Source organism: Lutra lutra, chromosome 4, assembly GCF_902655055.1.
Source record: "Lutra lutra chromosome 4, mLutLut1.2, whole genome shotgun sequence".
NCBI lineage: Eukaryota > Metazoa > Chordata > Mammalia > Carnivora > Mustelidae > Lutra > Lutra lutra.
The window spans coordinates 38,479,700-38,495,123 of NC_062281.1; the positions used below are offsets into that span (position 1 = coordinate 38,479,700).

The 15,424-nt window shown below is 33.3% G+C and overlaps 1 protein-coding gene across 6 annotated transcripts in view; it reads right to left on the reverse strand.

The window, feature by feature from the left end:
- VPS13B (vacuolar protein sorting 13 homolog B) overlaps positions 1-15,424 on the reverse strand; it is a 763,452-nt gene that overhangs the window by 634,125 nt on the left and 113,903 nt on the right. The window lies entirely within an intron of this gene.

The window sequence follows — 15,424 nt, forward strand, 5'->3', positions numbered from 1 at the left end:
CATGAAAAGATACTCAACATCACTCATACATCAGGGAAATATAAATCAAAAGTATAATGAGGTATCACCTCACACTTGCCAGAATGGTTAAAGTTAACAACAAAGGAAACAAAAGATGTTGACAAAGATGCAGAAAAAAGGGAACCCTCTTGTACCGTTGGTGGGAATACAAACTGGTGCAAGCATTCTGGAAAACAGTATGGAGGGTCCTCAAAAAGTTAAAAAGAAAACAACCCCACAACCCAGCAATTGCACTACTAGGTATTTACCCGAAGGATACAAAAATACTGATTCAAAGGGGCACATGCACCCCGATGTTTATAGCAGCAGTATCAACAAGACCCAAACTATGGAAAGTGCCCAAATGTCCATCAACTGAGGAATGGATAAAGAAGATGTGGTATGTATACACAATGCAATATTACTCAGCCATCAACAAGAATGGAATCTTGCCATTTGCAATGAAGTGATTTAGCTAAACAATATTATGGTAAGTGAAATAGATCAGTCAGATAAAGACAAATACCATATGATTTCACTCATATGTAGAATTTAAGAGAAAAAAAAGATGAACATAGGGGAAAGAAAAAATAAGAGAGAGGGAGACAAACCATAAAAGAGACTCTCAACCATAGAGAACAAACTGAGGGTAGCTAGAGGGGAGGTGGGCAGGGGAATGGGCTACATGGGGGATGGGTGATAAGGGGGACACTTGTGATGAGCACTGCGTATTGTACATAAGTGATGAATCACTAAATTCTAATACTGAAACCAATATTACCCCATATATTAACTGACTAGAACTTTTTTAGAACTTGAAACCTTAAAAAAGAAAAGAAAAGAAAAGAAGAGAAAGGAAAAGAAAAGAAAAGAACACCTCTCTAAATACTTAGGTAATCAAGAAAGAAAAAGCGAAGACTGCATCTTATTCATAATGGGACTCCAGGGCCTAACCACACAAGTTTTCACATGATAGGTGCCAAAATATTATTTTTAAAACAAATAAATGAGTCATTAATCAGATGAAAAAAGCTAAGTATTAACAGATTCATCTAGGAAACTGGCAATATTTTTTAAAGTTATAAATCATAATAAAGAATACAAAGTTATTATTGAAAACTTGCTAATAGTTACCAACATGCTATTGACGGCTCATCACTAACTAATTAAAAGATGTCTAGAATCGGTGACTTATCTTTCTAGATCCACCATATCACCTTCCCTTATTCTTCATTTCCACATCCTTAAAATAAAAAACAGATGACTTGTCCATTGTGAGGTTCAAATAAATCCCTGTATGTAGTGTAATTAGTGAAGTACAAATGCTATACAAGAGCATTGTGATGCTATTCTTAGAGATTATCTTCTGCCACTAAGTATGCACTATACGATCTTTCTGGTTTGGGGACCTCCAATGATTATTTGTTCTTAAATTTCAAATTAATGTATTAAAAAGAGATTAAATCAAACACAGTTAAGAAATTTAGAGACAATGATTAAAAAAAAAACCTTACGCTAAACTGAGTGATTTCTAACCAAAACATTTCCCTTTTAATATACTAATAACTTAGAATTCTTTTGAATATACTCTTAAGTTTCAGTGCCCAAAAATAATGAAACACAGACGTATTTCAAAGATACTGTCACTAGAATAAAATGTTGTCACAAGATAATATTCTCCTGCTGTTGTACATAGACAAAACCAAATACTGGGGAATAGCTAGCATAATTCTTCTCATAGAAAAAGATGTACGTCTTATAATAATATTCTCCAATATCCCCAAAATCAAATTTAAAGTCAATAATCTAAGAATGAATTATAAATGTTCATTTGGGTACCTCTAAGTTTAAAACTTTTAACAAGAGAAGAATCGTGTTTGCCTATACAACTTCACACCCAACTGATCATAAAATTGCATGTGGAAAATATCAAGTTTTCCAACAGGAAAATCAAAGAAAACCTTCTGTTCTCATTGGACCAACACTCTCTGGTTGTTAACATGTGTTGCCTGTTCTTCATGCGTTCACTTAAAAAAAATTCAAAGAGAAAACTGATATAAAGACAGAGGTTATTTACCTATAGTGGTGTTTTTCATGTCTTTTTAATCTCCCCCCCCCCACACACATACACTCAAGAACTATAAAAGCAGGTATTTTTTGACTGGTCATTTACTTAAACACATTACAAAATCAAAACCGAAACATGACAAAAAATAAAAATTGGGAGGAGTTAACATAAAAATTGTTCTTTCAAGGGAATTTTTTAAAAAAACAATAATGCATTAATATTCTAAATAAGTAAATATACTTCATTAGCAAAATATAAAATCATTAGTAATGCAATGACAGGATTTATAATTTCATAATTGAAAACTGTAGCTAAAATATTTCCAAGAATTGAAATTAACCAAACTAAATCCCAAAACAGTACAAGCAGAGACTTAAAAGTTAGTACTAAGAAAGAGACAAACAGAACATCTGATGAAAACATGCTCAGAACCAATCATGTTATTTTATTAAATTTAAGATTCTGGACTATTCCTCATATAAAGATTACTTAAGAGGCATTTTTAAGGGGCGCCTGGGTGGCTCAGTGGGTTAAGCCACTGCCTTCGGCTCAGGTCATGATCCCAGGTCCTGGGTTCAAGCCCCACATCGGGCTGTCTACTCAGTGGGGAGCCTGCTTCCTCCTCTCTCTCTGCCTGCCTCTCTGCCTACTTGTGATTTCTCTCTGTCAAAAAAAAAAAAAAAAAAAAAAAAAAAAAAAATTGTATTTAAAAAAAAAAAGAGGCATTTTTAAAATTTTTAAATATGTTATTAAAAATCACTCAAGACAAATTTACAGAAAAATCAATGACATATTTGGGGGAAAACATTCCTAATTAAAGTCTAGATTCACTTCTATTCTTTATTTCTCAACTCCCCAAAAGAGCCATAAATATAATATATATGGATTTATACAATGAAACTACTCTTTCTGATATGAACAAACTGGTAATTCATGCAAATGCAATTTAGGTCAAATTTTCACCTTGATACAAATACAAGGCTGTAAATTAATCAAATTAAAATACACAGGACAGGGCGCCTGGGTGGCTCAGTGGGTTAAGCCGCTGCCTTCGGCTCGGGTCGTGATCTCAGGGTCCTGGGATAGAGTCCCGCATCGGGTTCTCTGCTCAGCAGGGAGCCTGCTTCCCTTCCTCTCTCTCTCTGCCTGCCTCTCTGCCTACTTGTGATCTCTGTCTGTCAAATAAATAAATAAAATCTTAAAAAAAAAATACACAGGACAATAGTAAAATAAGTTTTTTAAAAGTTTAAATCTTGTTAAAGAATTAGACTACGCTTGTTGTCACTTAAAATAGAGTCCTATGATATCTCCCATGTTAAAATTACATCTTTTTCTATTTTTTTCTTTAAGATTTTATTTATCTGAGAGAAAGAGAGCATACATGAGCAAGGAGGAGGAGTTGGGGAAGGGGCAAAGGGAGAAGCAGACTTGGCTACTGAGCAGGGAGCCCCACACTGGGATTGATCCCAGGACCTGGGATCATGACTTGAGCTGAAGGCAGATGCTTAACTGACTGAGCCACCCAGGCACCCCTCCCTTTCTCTATTTTTATTATTCTCTTTAAACTATGCTTTTTAAAAACCTAAGCAAAAGACACTCAATGAAATGAAAATATGTGAATGTGTAAAAACTTATTTTTAATAAGTCTGAACTACCAGTGTGTTCATATCAGGAAGAGTAGTTTCATTGTACAAATCCATAAATTATGGCTCTTTTGGGGAGTTAAGAAATAGAGAATAGAAGTGAGTCTAGACTTTATTAATTATGAATGTTTTCATTTATGAATGTATGAAATCTAAGTACAAAATCTTTTATCATGCAACTGAAAATGCTATGAGCCTCAGTCTTCGGCAGCAGTGTGCTAGAGAAATCCCAGAAGCCCTAGTGAAAAGAATCAATTGTTTGATGGGTTTGGGTGAAGAATAGAACAACAAAGCAAGGAACAGTGGGGTTTCCCAGCTAACAAGCTAATCAGTCATCCCCTGAATCAAAACAGGCATTACTCCTTATTATGAGCCAACAGCCCTCCCCAAAAATTTGACTCACTCTAGGGAGAGAGAAAGGGACTGACTGCAAAGAGACAAGAAAGAACTTTGGTGGCTACCTGACTATACATATCTGTATGCATAAAATTGCTAAACTTTGCTATATTTAAATTATACTCTGGTTTTAAAATGAGAACTAAGTTAATGAAAACAGGGGTATAATTCATATAATAATCCATTATAGAGAACTTTATAAACCAACATCTACACGACTCTAAAGTACTATGAAAGTTTGCTATAGTCATACAGTATTTTCAGGTGTAGCCAGACCTCTAAATATTTTCCAATTTTTTTCCTTACAGGGATTCTACAAATATAAGAATATTTTGAGAAATAAGTATGAAAAATTAAGTTTTCACCTTCAAATATTATTCCTCCCCAAAAAAGTTAAGAACATGATGAGACTAAACAACTAATATCTAGGGGTGCCTGGGTGGCTCAGTCAGTTAAGTATCTGCATTCAGCTCAGGTCATAATCCAAGGGCCCTGGGATCAAGTCCCATATCTGGCTCCCTGCTCAGTGGGGAGCCTGCTTCCCCCTCTCCATTTGCCCCCTCCCCTGCTCATCCTCTAAGAAATAAATAAAATCTTTAAAACAAAACAAAACAGTTTGAAATGGCTAATGACACAAAAGGACATTCTCAGAAAATCCCAAGTCACAGTTACATCAGCAACTATAACACAGTTTGAAAACCCCTTAATCAACTCTGGAATTTAAACATCTCTGAGAGTATGGATAATTATTTGCAAGACTCTGAGAGTCCTGCATACTCTGAGAGTATGGATAATTATTTGCAAGACTGAATATATTTTACTCAGTTAAGGAAAGCCACAGACAGATGTAGAAAATAAAAAACAAGTTAGCTACTCATACATGCTATGTCACAGATAACCTCAAAAACATTATCTAAGAGAAAGAAGCCAGACACAAGATACCACATATTGCATGATTCCATTCATATGCCATAAAAGATACTTTATGAAGAAAGTGGCTACCTGGGGCCAGAGATGAGAATAACTATAAACAGGCTTGAGGGATCTCACTGGGAGGGTGAAAACGTTCTAAAACTGATTTACAGTAACAATTACATAACTCAGTTAAGATGCTAGAAATCACTGAATTACATACCTGAAATGGGTGAATTTTATGCTATATAAAGTACTCAATAAAGCTGTTTATTAAAAAATTGTAAGTTAGCAAAGCTATTCCTATGGAAAGATGCCTTAGGATAAAAACTTAATGACAACTTGCCACATACTCCTCATCAATGGTAGGTAGCAGGGACTGCTAATTTTGGGTCTTGACTCAGATCTAAAAGTGAATGCCAATTTCACTATTTACTGTATGTATAAGGATTAATAAGACAAAGATCTATATAAAATGAATAAAATAGTATCTCCATCATGTTGTTATGAAGATTAAATGAGATAATGCATATAAAACTCTTAGTACTATTCCTGACACATATATGCTATTATTATTAATTTGGTATTAAAACTTTCAAGTCAATTTCTCACATACTACTTGCTTACATAGGTTGAAAAACAATTCTGTTCATGAGCTCTTAATATATAAATTATATGCAAGTTAAATATAACTATTTCTCAGTGAATATAAAAATTATCAGAATGAGATTTGATTACAAAGTAATGATACATTTTGAGTGCTGCTCCCAAAATTAATCTCAGTAATTTACAATCAAAGAGAAGCTATCTTCTCATGACTATACATATTAAAAACTTTACAATAAAAAACTTTTAATTACAAATAGTTTACATATTTCTGAGTTTTATTCACACTGTACATTATAATGGATAGTAAGAGTATAATCCAAGTATATAAATTTAAAATATACGTATTTACAAACAGACTTCAAAGGCTCTAATATATGTTAACATCCATAAATACTGGAGATTGTAATATATGTGAAGATAAGTACTGAAAAAAACAAATCAAGTTTTTGGAAAAGCTGAAGTCCAGAATTACCAAGTACACTCTACAAAATCATTAAATAACTGCAGAATGTTGCAAAAAGCTGGAAAATAAAACAATGATAAATTTAACGAATTTTCATTTCTCTGTAAAACTTGTATTTCACCTATTACTGGTTGCTTCATCACTAAGTGGTTTTCAGTTCAAACTGGAATCACTAACAAAATTAAATAAGAAAACATAGACTAATTAAAAATATTATGCAACCAAAACCTATGTATATGCCTGAAACTAATATAACACTCTATGTTAACTACACTGGAATTAAGATTTTTTTAAAAAAAAGCTATGTGAAAATCTCCTTTCAAGGCTGAAGACAACAAAAAGGACAATTTTATATAATTAGATTTAAAAGACAATCTACATTGCCTCTTTCTTTAATCAATTTTCCCCCATTTTAAAATTCCCTTAACTAACCCCATAAGGGCAGGTATCTTGCTAAGTTTTTTCTTCTCGAGGGCCATGCAGAGTGTCTGGCACATAGTGGGCATTGATCTCCTATCTGTGAAACATGCCTGAATGAATGAGCAAAGAACATTATCAAGTGTGCAAAAAGGCAGACAAACAGTGGGGAAAGTCACTAGAGTTTAAAAAACAAAAAACTGAAACTGACTCGGGAACACTGTTTACAAAATTGAAGAAAATATGTACCCTATTATGATCATCCTTCCCTGTTTTAATCATCCAGATAAGGATACAAAAGAAGCATTAATGATGAAAAAATTAGTAGAAGATAAAAACAGAAAGTATGAGAAAAACAAAGAAAGGTTCTAAGAAATATGCAAGGAAATGCTTAATAATGCAAAGATAGTTACGTTAACAAGACCATGCAAGCATATCCCAAGTCCTACAACAGAGTATCCCATAAGATAGAAGACTAAGTTGTATCATGCACAGAGCCATCCAGCATGTAGTCCACATTGTTGTATGCCTGACCTGAGGTTACAGGTCGAATAAAACTATTACACCTTAGTAGAGAGTACTAATAAGACCTAGTCACTTGCTTTCAGAAGTTTGATGGAAACTGAGCTAATCTGCTACAAAGGGAATTATTCCAATACAAAAGCAGAGGGGTGGGGGCACAGGGAACTATTTCAACAAGCTATCCAAATCAAGAGAGAAAGCTGGTATGAGAACAGTTTGTACTATGTACTTCCCAAATCAAATTTGCTATATGATATAATGGAGAAATTTATCAGGACAGTGTATTTTCATTGTGATTATGCTTACCCATCTCTAAATGTGTAGAAATTCAAGTCTGGATGTGAAATAGATACAGGAATTGAGCCAAAGACAAATGAAGATTGCTGTATTTCTCATACTCAACTGCGCTAAGCTTCTTTAAAAGATCTATATATTCTTAAGAACTATAAAGCCATCATATAGAAATACAATTTCAGAAGTCATTTACACATTTTGACGAGTTTGAATCTCACTTTGATGAATGAATCAAACCCTGATTCATCTGCATTTAAAGCAGAAACCTATACCAGCAGTGTATGTCCCTTTCAAGAGAGTCTGACAGAGCTAAAAAGCAAACAATGCTGGATTGATATAAATCTCAGTCTACCCTGAAATGCCTAACTATGTGACCATACACAGAACAGTGTTTTATCTCCTGGGATTTGTTAAAATATATTCTTTCACCAGACTGTTAAAATTAATGTTAACATCTATCATTAGAGAAATAATCTCATAATCAGAACATTAAGTGCTTTGGCTGAATTAATTTACCACTTAGTAATACCTCAAAGAGCTATATTTCAGTATTCTCTTAGATTTCAAACAGATTAACAGTGAGCACTAGGCCTGTGATAGTATCTTTTTAGTGAATAATGCTCACAAAAATTTTGGACTCCCTTAATATAACCACTTAAAAAAAAAACTCCTGTTTTCCAATAATTAACAAGCACTACTGCTAATAAAAAGGTGATAAAGCCAGTATGCATATGAATTTGGAAATAGAACATATGTACATATATATACACACACGTGCAACACATATATACACACATATACGTCAGTCCAGATGTACGGGAACCATGAGGTATTTACAGATTCATTTTAAAATAGTGATGAAAATCCCAATCTTCCTACTGGTTCTGAAACCTACATCCTCCTAAAGCCTATCCTGAATAAAATAACCCTATGAAAACTCATTTGATTTAATCTTATCTCTTCATTCACTTTAATTTTCATTCTATTCAGTATTATTAAACTTGTCTATAACATATAGATTGTCAAGCACTGTATTTAAGTTTTTAAGAAATTAACAGTTAAATATCTTTAAAACATGTTTTTTTAAGAGAAGACAATCAAGAAAAGATTGCTCTTTACTGTAAAAAGTTATAAAATCATTCTGCAGAAAAACAATCTAAGTTAGCCATCCCTATAAATGTTAAGAGCAAAAACTACTGTGAAGATAAACTTGTAAACAACCCAAAGAATTCTAACAAATTTATCTTTCCCCTCCTCCCCAAAGTACAGCTATTCCAAATATGTACTTGATCACTTTTTACTTGCTCAAGTTATACCAATTTTTAAGAAAAACTGTGTCAAATGTAAATAATAACTTTTTAAAACAAAAAGCCAAAGATTTATAAAGGATGTAAATTAAGCTTCTGGCTTGGGAGATAAATTAAGATAGAATCTTAACATTAAAAAGCAATGTTTTCACATAGAATTGAAAAAAAGACTTGCAAATCATATATCTAATAAAAATTTAGTACACAGAATTCATAAGGAACACAACTCAACAAAAACAATCCAATTTAGATATGAGAAAAGAACTTGAATATATATTCCCCCAAAGAAGATATACAAATGATCAATAAGCAACTGAAAAGATGCTTAACATCACTAATTGTTAGAGAAATGTAAATCAAAACTATCAAGAAATACCATTTCATATTCTTTAGGATGACTTTATCAAAAAACCTAAAATAGAAAGTGTTGATAAAGATAGAGAGAAATTGGAACTGTTGTGCATTGTTAGGAGGAATGTATAATGGTACAGTTATGGTGGAAAACAAGAGTGGCAGTTTCCCATAAAATTAAACACAGAATTACCATATGATTTAGCAATTCCACCTCTAGGTATACACCCAAAAGAACTGAAAACAGGTACTCAAACAAATATTTGTATACTCATGTTCAAAGCACCATTATCAATAGCTAAAATGTGGAAAGAAGCCAAATGCCCACTGATGGCTGAATGAATAAACAAAGCACATACATACAATGGAATTTTTCAATCTTAAAATGTAATCAATTTAGAAGGAAAGAAAAGAAAGGAGAGAGGGAGGGAAGGAAGGGAGAGAGGGAAGCAAGGAGTAAGTAAGGGAGGGAAGAAAAAATTCTATCATATGCTACAGCACGGATGAAACCTGAAAACTTATGCTAAGTGAAATAAGTCAGACATAAAAGGACAAGTATTGAATGATTTAACGTACATGAGGTACCCAGAATAGTGTGTCAAATTCATACAAAGTAGAACAGTAGTTATCAGGGGCTCAAAGGAAGGAGTACTGGGAAGTTACTGTTTATTGGGTACAAATTATAAAATTTATGGAGATCAACAGGGGTGACAGTAGCACAACAATCTGAAGATACTTAATGAATTATACACTTAATAGTTAAAATGGTAAATCTCATGTTTTGCATCTTTTACCATGAAAAAATTAAATAGTAGTAATAATTTTTAAACAGTGGTAGAGTTGAAGGAGCCTGAACCAATAAAATGAGGATTTTAAAAAAAGATGATCAAATTGAGGCATTGATATTAACTGTGTGCTCTTAGGTTAGGTAATTTGAACTCTCTGGGACTCAGTTTTTTCATCTCTGAAATGAAAAGATTGTAAGACATGATTAAAGTGTTTCTTTTAGTTCAAAACATTCCATGAAAGCACATTCCAGATGCAAGAACCAAAGCTAACTATCAGGTTGCTGCCACTCAAGTGGAGATAAGAGAATTCGCATCCCAGTTAAATCTTACCAGTTTTAAGACAGTGAGTTAAAGAAAATGTTCATCACAAAAGCAGGCAGATGAAAATAATCTATGCTCTGGAAAAAAGGAAATTAAAAAGCTCTATCTCCAGGGGCATTAAAAACACTCAACTCTATGTTCTCAAACTGTGGTATTATAAAGGACAAGGCAGTTGAGCAAACCTCCTTTTGAGCCTGTGGGGTGGGTTACTTATACTCTACATTAGCTGATAAATAAATATTGGCATTTTTTTAGACTTGAAGGGCCTAGCTTCCATTATAGTTATTCTAGTGTTATTCAGAGCTAGCACAGGAAAATGGCTGTTTCCGTTTCCATTTCAGGGAGACAAAAGGATCAGTATCTGCTTACTTCTCCTTTAGACACCATGTCAATTACAATGAGCCCACTACCACCACCAAATCCTTTATTTCCTAATTAACACTGAACTCAAACATGGATTCCACAGAAACATCTTCCTCAAGCAAATGAACTGCTCAATAACTTCATTAATCAAAACCAACCCATCTGTTACTGTGCTAAATAAGGAATGGGTACTTATAGGGATCCCTCAATCTTGTAAATAAATGTATTTTCCGACATTCCTACGGCTATAAAAATGACTCATGACATATATAAGCAATAATTAGGAAACAGAAGAAACATGAAAGCAGATTTTAACTCGGTAAAAGAAAGAACTATAGAGCTGCCCAATAAGGCATCTGGTTACCACACAAAGGAGCTGAGACCCTCTGAATAAAATGTTCAACCTGTGATAGACAGCTATAAATCAAAGCTATGTCATAGACTCAGAAACTTAGGATAATGCCTAAGATTCCACAAGACCCTATTAACTACAATGCTGTGAGATCATCAAAATAGTATCTATATACTGTTACCTATATACTGGGAGATACTAGGAGAGTTCAGCTTTATTAGCTGCACTATCTCAAATACCCTCACAATACATGGAAATCCACTTTTACTACAAGGCAAAAAGCACGCTGAGCCTTTGAAGATGGTTAACAAAAGATAATGTACCTCTTCAGTCCTTCAGGTAAAAAAGGGATCAAAGACTTTAGAATCAGATAAGCTTCCATGAGAATACTTGCCCAGCCACTATGTGACTTTGGACAATTTATGTAACCTCCCTGAATTTTAGTTTTATAAGAGAATATCAGCTCACAGGATTGTCATGAAAACTTTGTTAAACTAAACACCTAATGGTTCATTAAAAAGGATTTTCTTTCAAATCCTACATATTCTTTAATAACCTGCTTATAAGTTACTGTCTTCATGTTCTCCAGGACTTTCTAAGCTAAAGTAATTATTCTCTGAACTTCCCAAGTATGTTGTAAGTATTGTCTCTCTATAAACGAGATCAATTTTTAAACCCTCAATTACAGGAGTCAGTGAATTTAAGACTAGAGTATAATTGTAGAATTACAAGCCTGACGAAGAAGAAATTTGGTTAATGAGTTTTTGATTACCTGGTTTAATTTTTAAGTGTTCATATTAAACTCAGACATCCTTAATCATAAAAAAGTCTAGGCCCAAAAGTAGCCTTTCAAATTCCTCTCCCATGATATCCATTCGCAGATTCAATAGAGCAGCCCTGACTTTGGTGAGACAGTATTATCCCCACAGGAAGCCTCCACACCCCAAAACCAACCTCCTCATGTCTAGATACATACCCAATTCAACAAATAAAACCCAATTCTACTGCCACTTCTATGAAGCCAACCACGACATCCCAGGACAATTTTCTACTTTCTTTAAACTAACAGGGCATTTTTCTTAAGCCTCAATTTTGCCATTTAAAGACAACCGTTTTCTTATGTGTCTAGTGTCCTCTCCCACTAGAATGTAAGTTGTCATGCTCAGGGGTATCTCTTACCCTCACTGCAGTCTACTGTATTCTTTTCCCAATCCCAACATGTAGCACAATGTCTGTCAAAATATAGAGAATCAAAAAATATTTATGAATGACATCTAATGTCCTCTAATATAATTGAAGCTGCTTAAGGAAAAGGGAAAATGGCACAGGAATAAAAAATAAACACATACTTTATGTACTTATTTTTCAATTAAAATTGCAGATTAAGGGGCCCCTGGTTGGCTGAGTCAGTTCTAAGTGTCTGCCTTCAGCCTAAGTCATGATTAGGCTGGGTCCTGGGATAGAGCCCCACATCAGGCTCCCTGCTAAGCAGGGAGCCTGCTTCTCCCTCTCCCTCTTCTACTCCTCTGCTTGTGGATGCACTCTCTCCCTCTCAAGTAAATAAATAAAATCTTTAAAAAAATAAATAAAAACAAAATAAAATTGCAAATCAAGAATGTGCAAATGATCGATGCTCATGTAATACAATACTGTATAGTGACAAAAGCAAACAATCTAAAAACTACATTCTTCCATATAAATGAATCTCACAAACACATTGAGCGACAGAAGCCAGTCAAAAAGGAGACTATGGACAATTCTATTTAAGTCCAAGAACAAACAAAACTAATCTATGTTAGAAGAAATCAGGATAATGGTTAAACTTGCCGGAAGGTAAGTAAGAGAGGCTTATGAGATGATGTTATTCCGTTTCTTAATCTTTCTGGTAGTAACCAAAGGTCCAATTCACTTATGAAATACCATAATATATGCACTTTTCTACAAAATAATATTTCAATTAAAATTTTAGAAATAGAATAGACATATTTATTATAGTTTCTCTGTTGTGGAAAAAAAAAGTTAACTCCAAGAATGTATCTAGAAACCTAAAAGCATTACAACTGTAGAAATTTTTTAAAAACTGTCTACAGAAAAAAAAAATAAATAAATAAAAAAATAAAAACTGTCTACAGGACACCAAGTTTTATTCCTACTAGTCATAACAAAGTTATACTTTATTACCATTTAACCAACACTTTATTGCCCACTTTTAAACATCCCCTTACTAAAAAAGGAAGAAAATTAAAATTTGAATTAATTGCTCAAGATCTCTGTCATTAAATATTATTGTCACTGTGTCTTTCCCATTATACCTTACATATTTTAGTCTTGTTCTAGGGACTAAAAGATTAAGCTAACCTGATGTAAAGCAATGAAGACAAAAGTGTTTTGAAATGCTTATATTTTTATGTTTGGAAAGTGTGCAATACAGAATGAAAGATAAAATATGACCAAAATATTTTGAAAAAAATAAATCCCAAGAAACTGGAGTTTAGTATTAGCTTGTTCATTAAGGCTAAAATATATTAACATGAACAAGCAAATGGGAGAAAATAATTTATTTTCAATGTTACTTAAGCCACATTTTAAAAAAATTTATTAACAAACTGATTAAAACAAATGTTAGTTTGAAGTTTCATATAAAATTAGTATCAATTTTGACATTTTTATTTTTAGTTTTTTAAAGATTTTATTTATTTATTTGACAGAGAGAGATCACAAGTAGATGGAGAGGCAGGCAGAGAGAGAGAGGGAAGCAGGCTTCTTGCTGAGCAGAGAGCCCGATGTGGGACTCGATCCCAGGACCCTGAGATCATGACCTGAGCCGAAGGCAGCGGCTTAACCCACTGAGCCACCCAGGCGCCCAATTTTGACATTTTTAAACAAGAAGTACGAACTATTTTTTTGTTTTACATAAAATCTAGATTTCCATCGCTAACTAAAACATACCAACTAAAATTTTTTTCAATGTGATATATGTGTTTCAAAAGCTATGACCTACAGTAAACATGCTCTTCTCATCATTGAAAAAATATACAGATATAGATGTAAATAGCATCGTACATGTCCTTTAAGAAACTGGAATGTGATTTTTAAAAATCCAGATGAAACAGCTTCATAATTTGAGAAAGGGAAATACCATATTGGGAACAGAGTTGACATCTAATGACACAACCAGGGTGGCTTACTAAAATAATTTTCACTCACTACATGAATTAAATAAAATTCTCAGTTCTCATATGATTTTGATTTAACTCAGGCACTACATGATGTATTTTATCTGGTATCTTACTCATTTCATTTAACTAAGATACTTCTCAATTTAATGAGTTTTATATGTATTACTTTCATTTTAGAGTTGCTAAAAACAAATTATAGTTTATAGTCATTAAGGAAAATAATGTAAAGAAACTATTTCAAAGCAATATACTCATATAAAGCATAGAAAAGTATCATTCAAATAATATAGAAGTGGTCTTAAATACAAAAAAGCAAGTCACATCCAAATACAAACACTGTGTGATGTCATTCTTTTAATATTTAAATGGAATATTTTCTTTTATATGTCAGCAGACTTATTTTATATCCCATTTGACAATATTTAAAGTAAGCCCTATACATCTTTAAACTAACCCTTGCCTATTTGAATATTCAGATTTTTTCATACAAAGGCTATTAATTCATTTTGAAAATTCTGGCTTCTTATTTTCTAAAAAAGCCAAGTATTTTCTATAGTAAATTGCACTGTTTTTCTAAAAAATCTCAGTGTTATGAAAGATAAGTAAATCAGCACATAACTGAGATAACAGTGCTCACATTTATTAAAGTTGATATTGACATACCACTGGGACATATCTGCTGGTATTTCCTAGTAGATCAGAATATAAAATTTGGCTCAAATGCAACATGCTATGTATATACAAATAAAATGTTAAAAAGTGAATGTCTATAAAACATAATAAATAACATGTGTGGAATAGGGATGACTAAGGATAAAATTAAACTTATCAAGAGAAATAACAGGGGCGCCTGGGTGGCTCAGTGGGTTAAGCTGCTGCCTTCGGCTCAGGTCATGATCTCAGGGTCCTGGGATCGAGCCCCGCATCGGGCTCTCTGCTCGGCGGAGAGCCTGCTTCCTCCTCTCTCTCTCCCTGCCTCTCTGCCTGCTTGTGATCTCTCTCTGTCAAATAAATAAATAAATAATCTTAAAAAAAAAAAAAAAGAGAAATAACAATGATCATTTAATAATGGTTTCATTTTATAGAAGAACTGATTTCAAGACTTGATTAACTGCAACTTCTATATTTCTTAATTTTCTGGACCAATAGGCAAAATTTTTTGAAGATGTGAGCATTTAATTTAAAAATTTCATTTTAGGGCGCCTGGGTGGCTCAGTGTGTTAAGCCGCTGCCTTCGGCTCAGGTCATGATCCCAGGTCCTGGGTTCGAGCCCCACATCGGGCTTTCTGCTCAGCAGGGAGCCTGCTTTCTCCTCTCTCTCTGCCTGCCTCTCTGCTTACTTGTGATTTCTCTCTGTCAAATAAATAAATAAAATCTTTTAAAAAAATTTTCATTTTAAAAAGTTATATATTATTAAAGAAATATATTTTTAACAAATG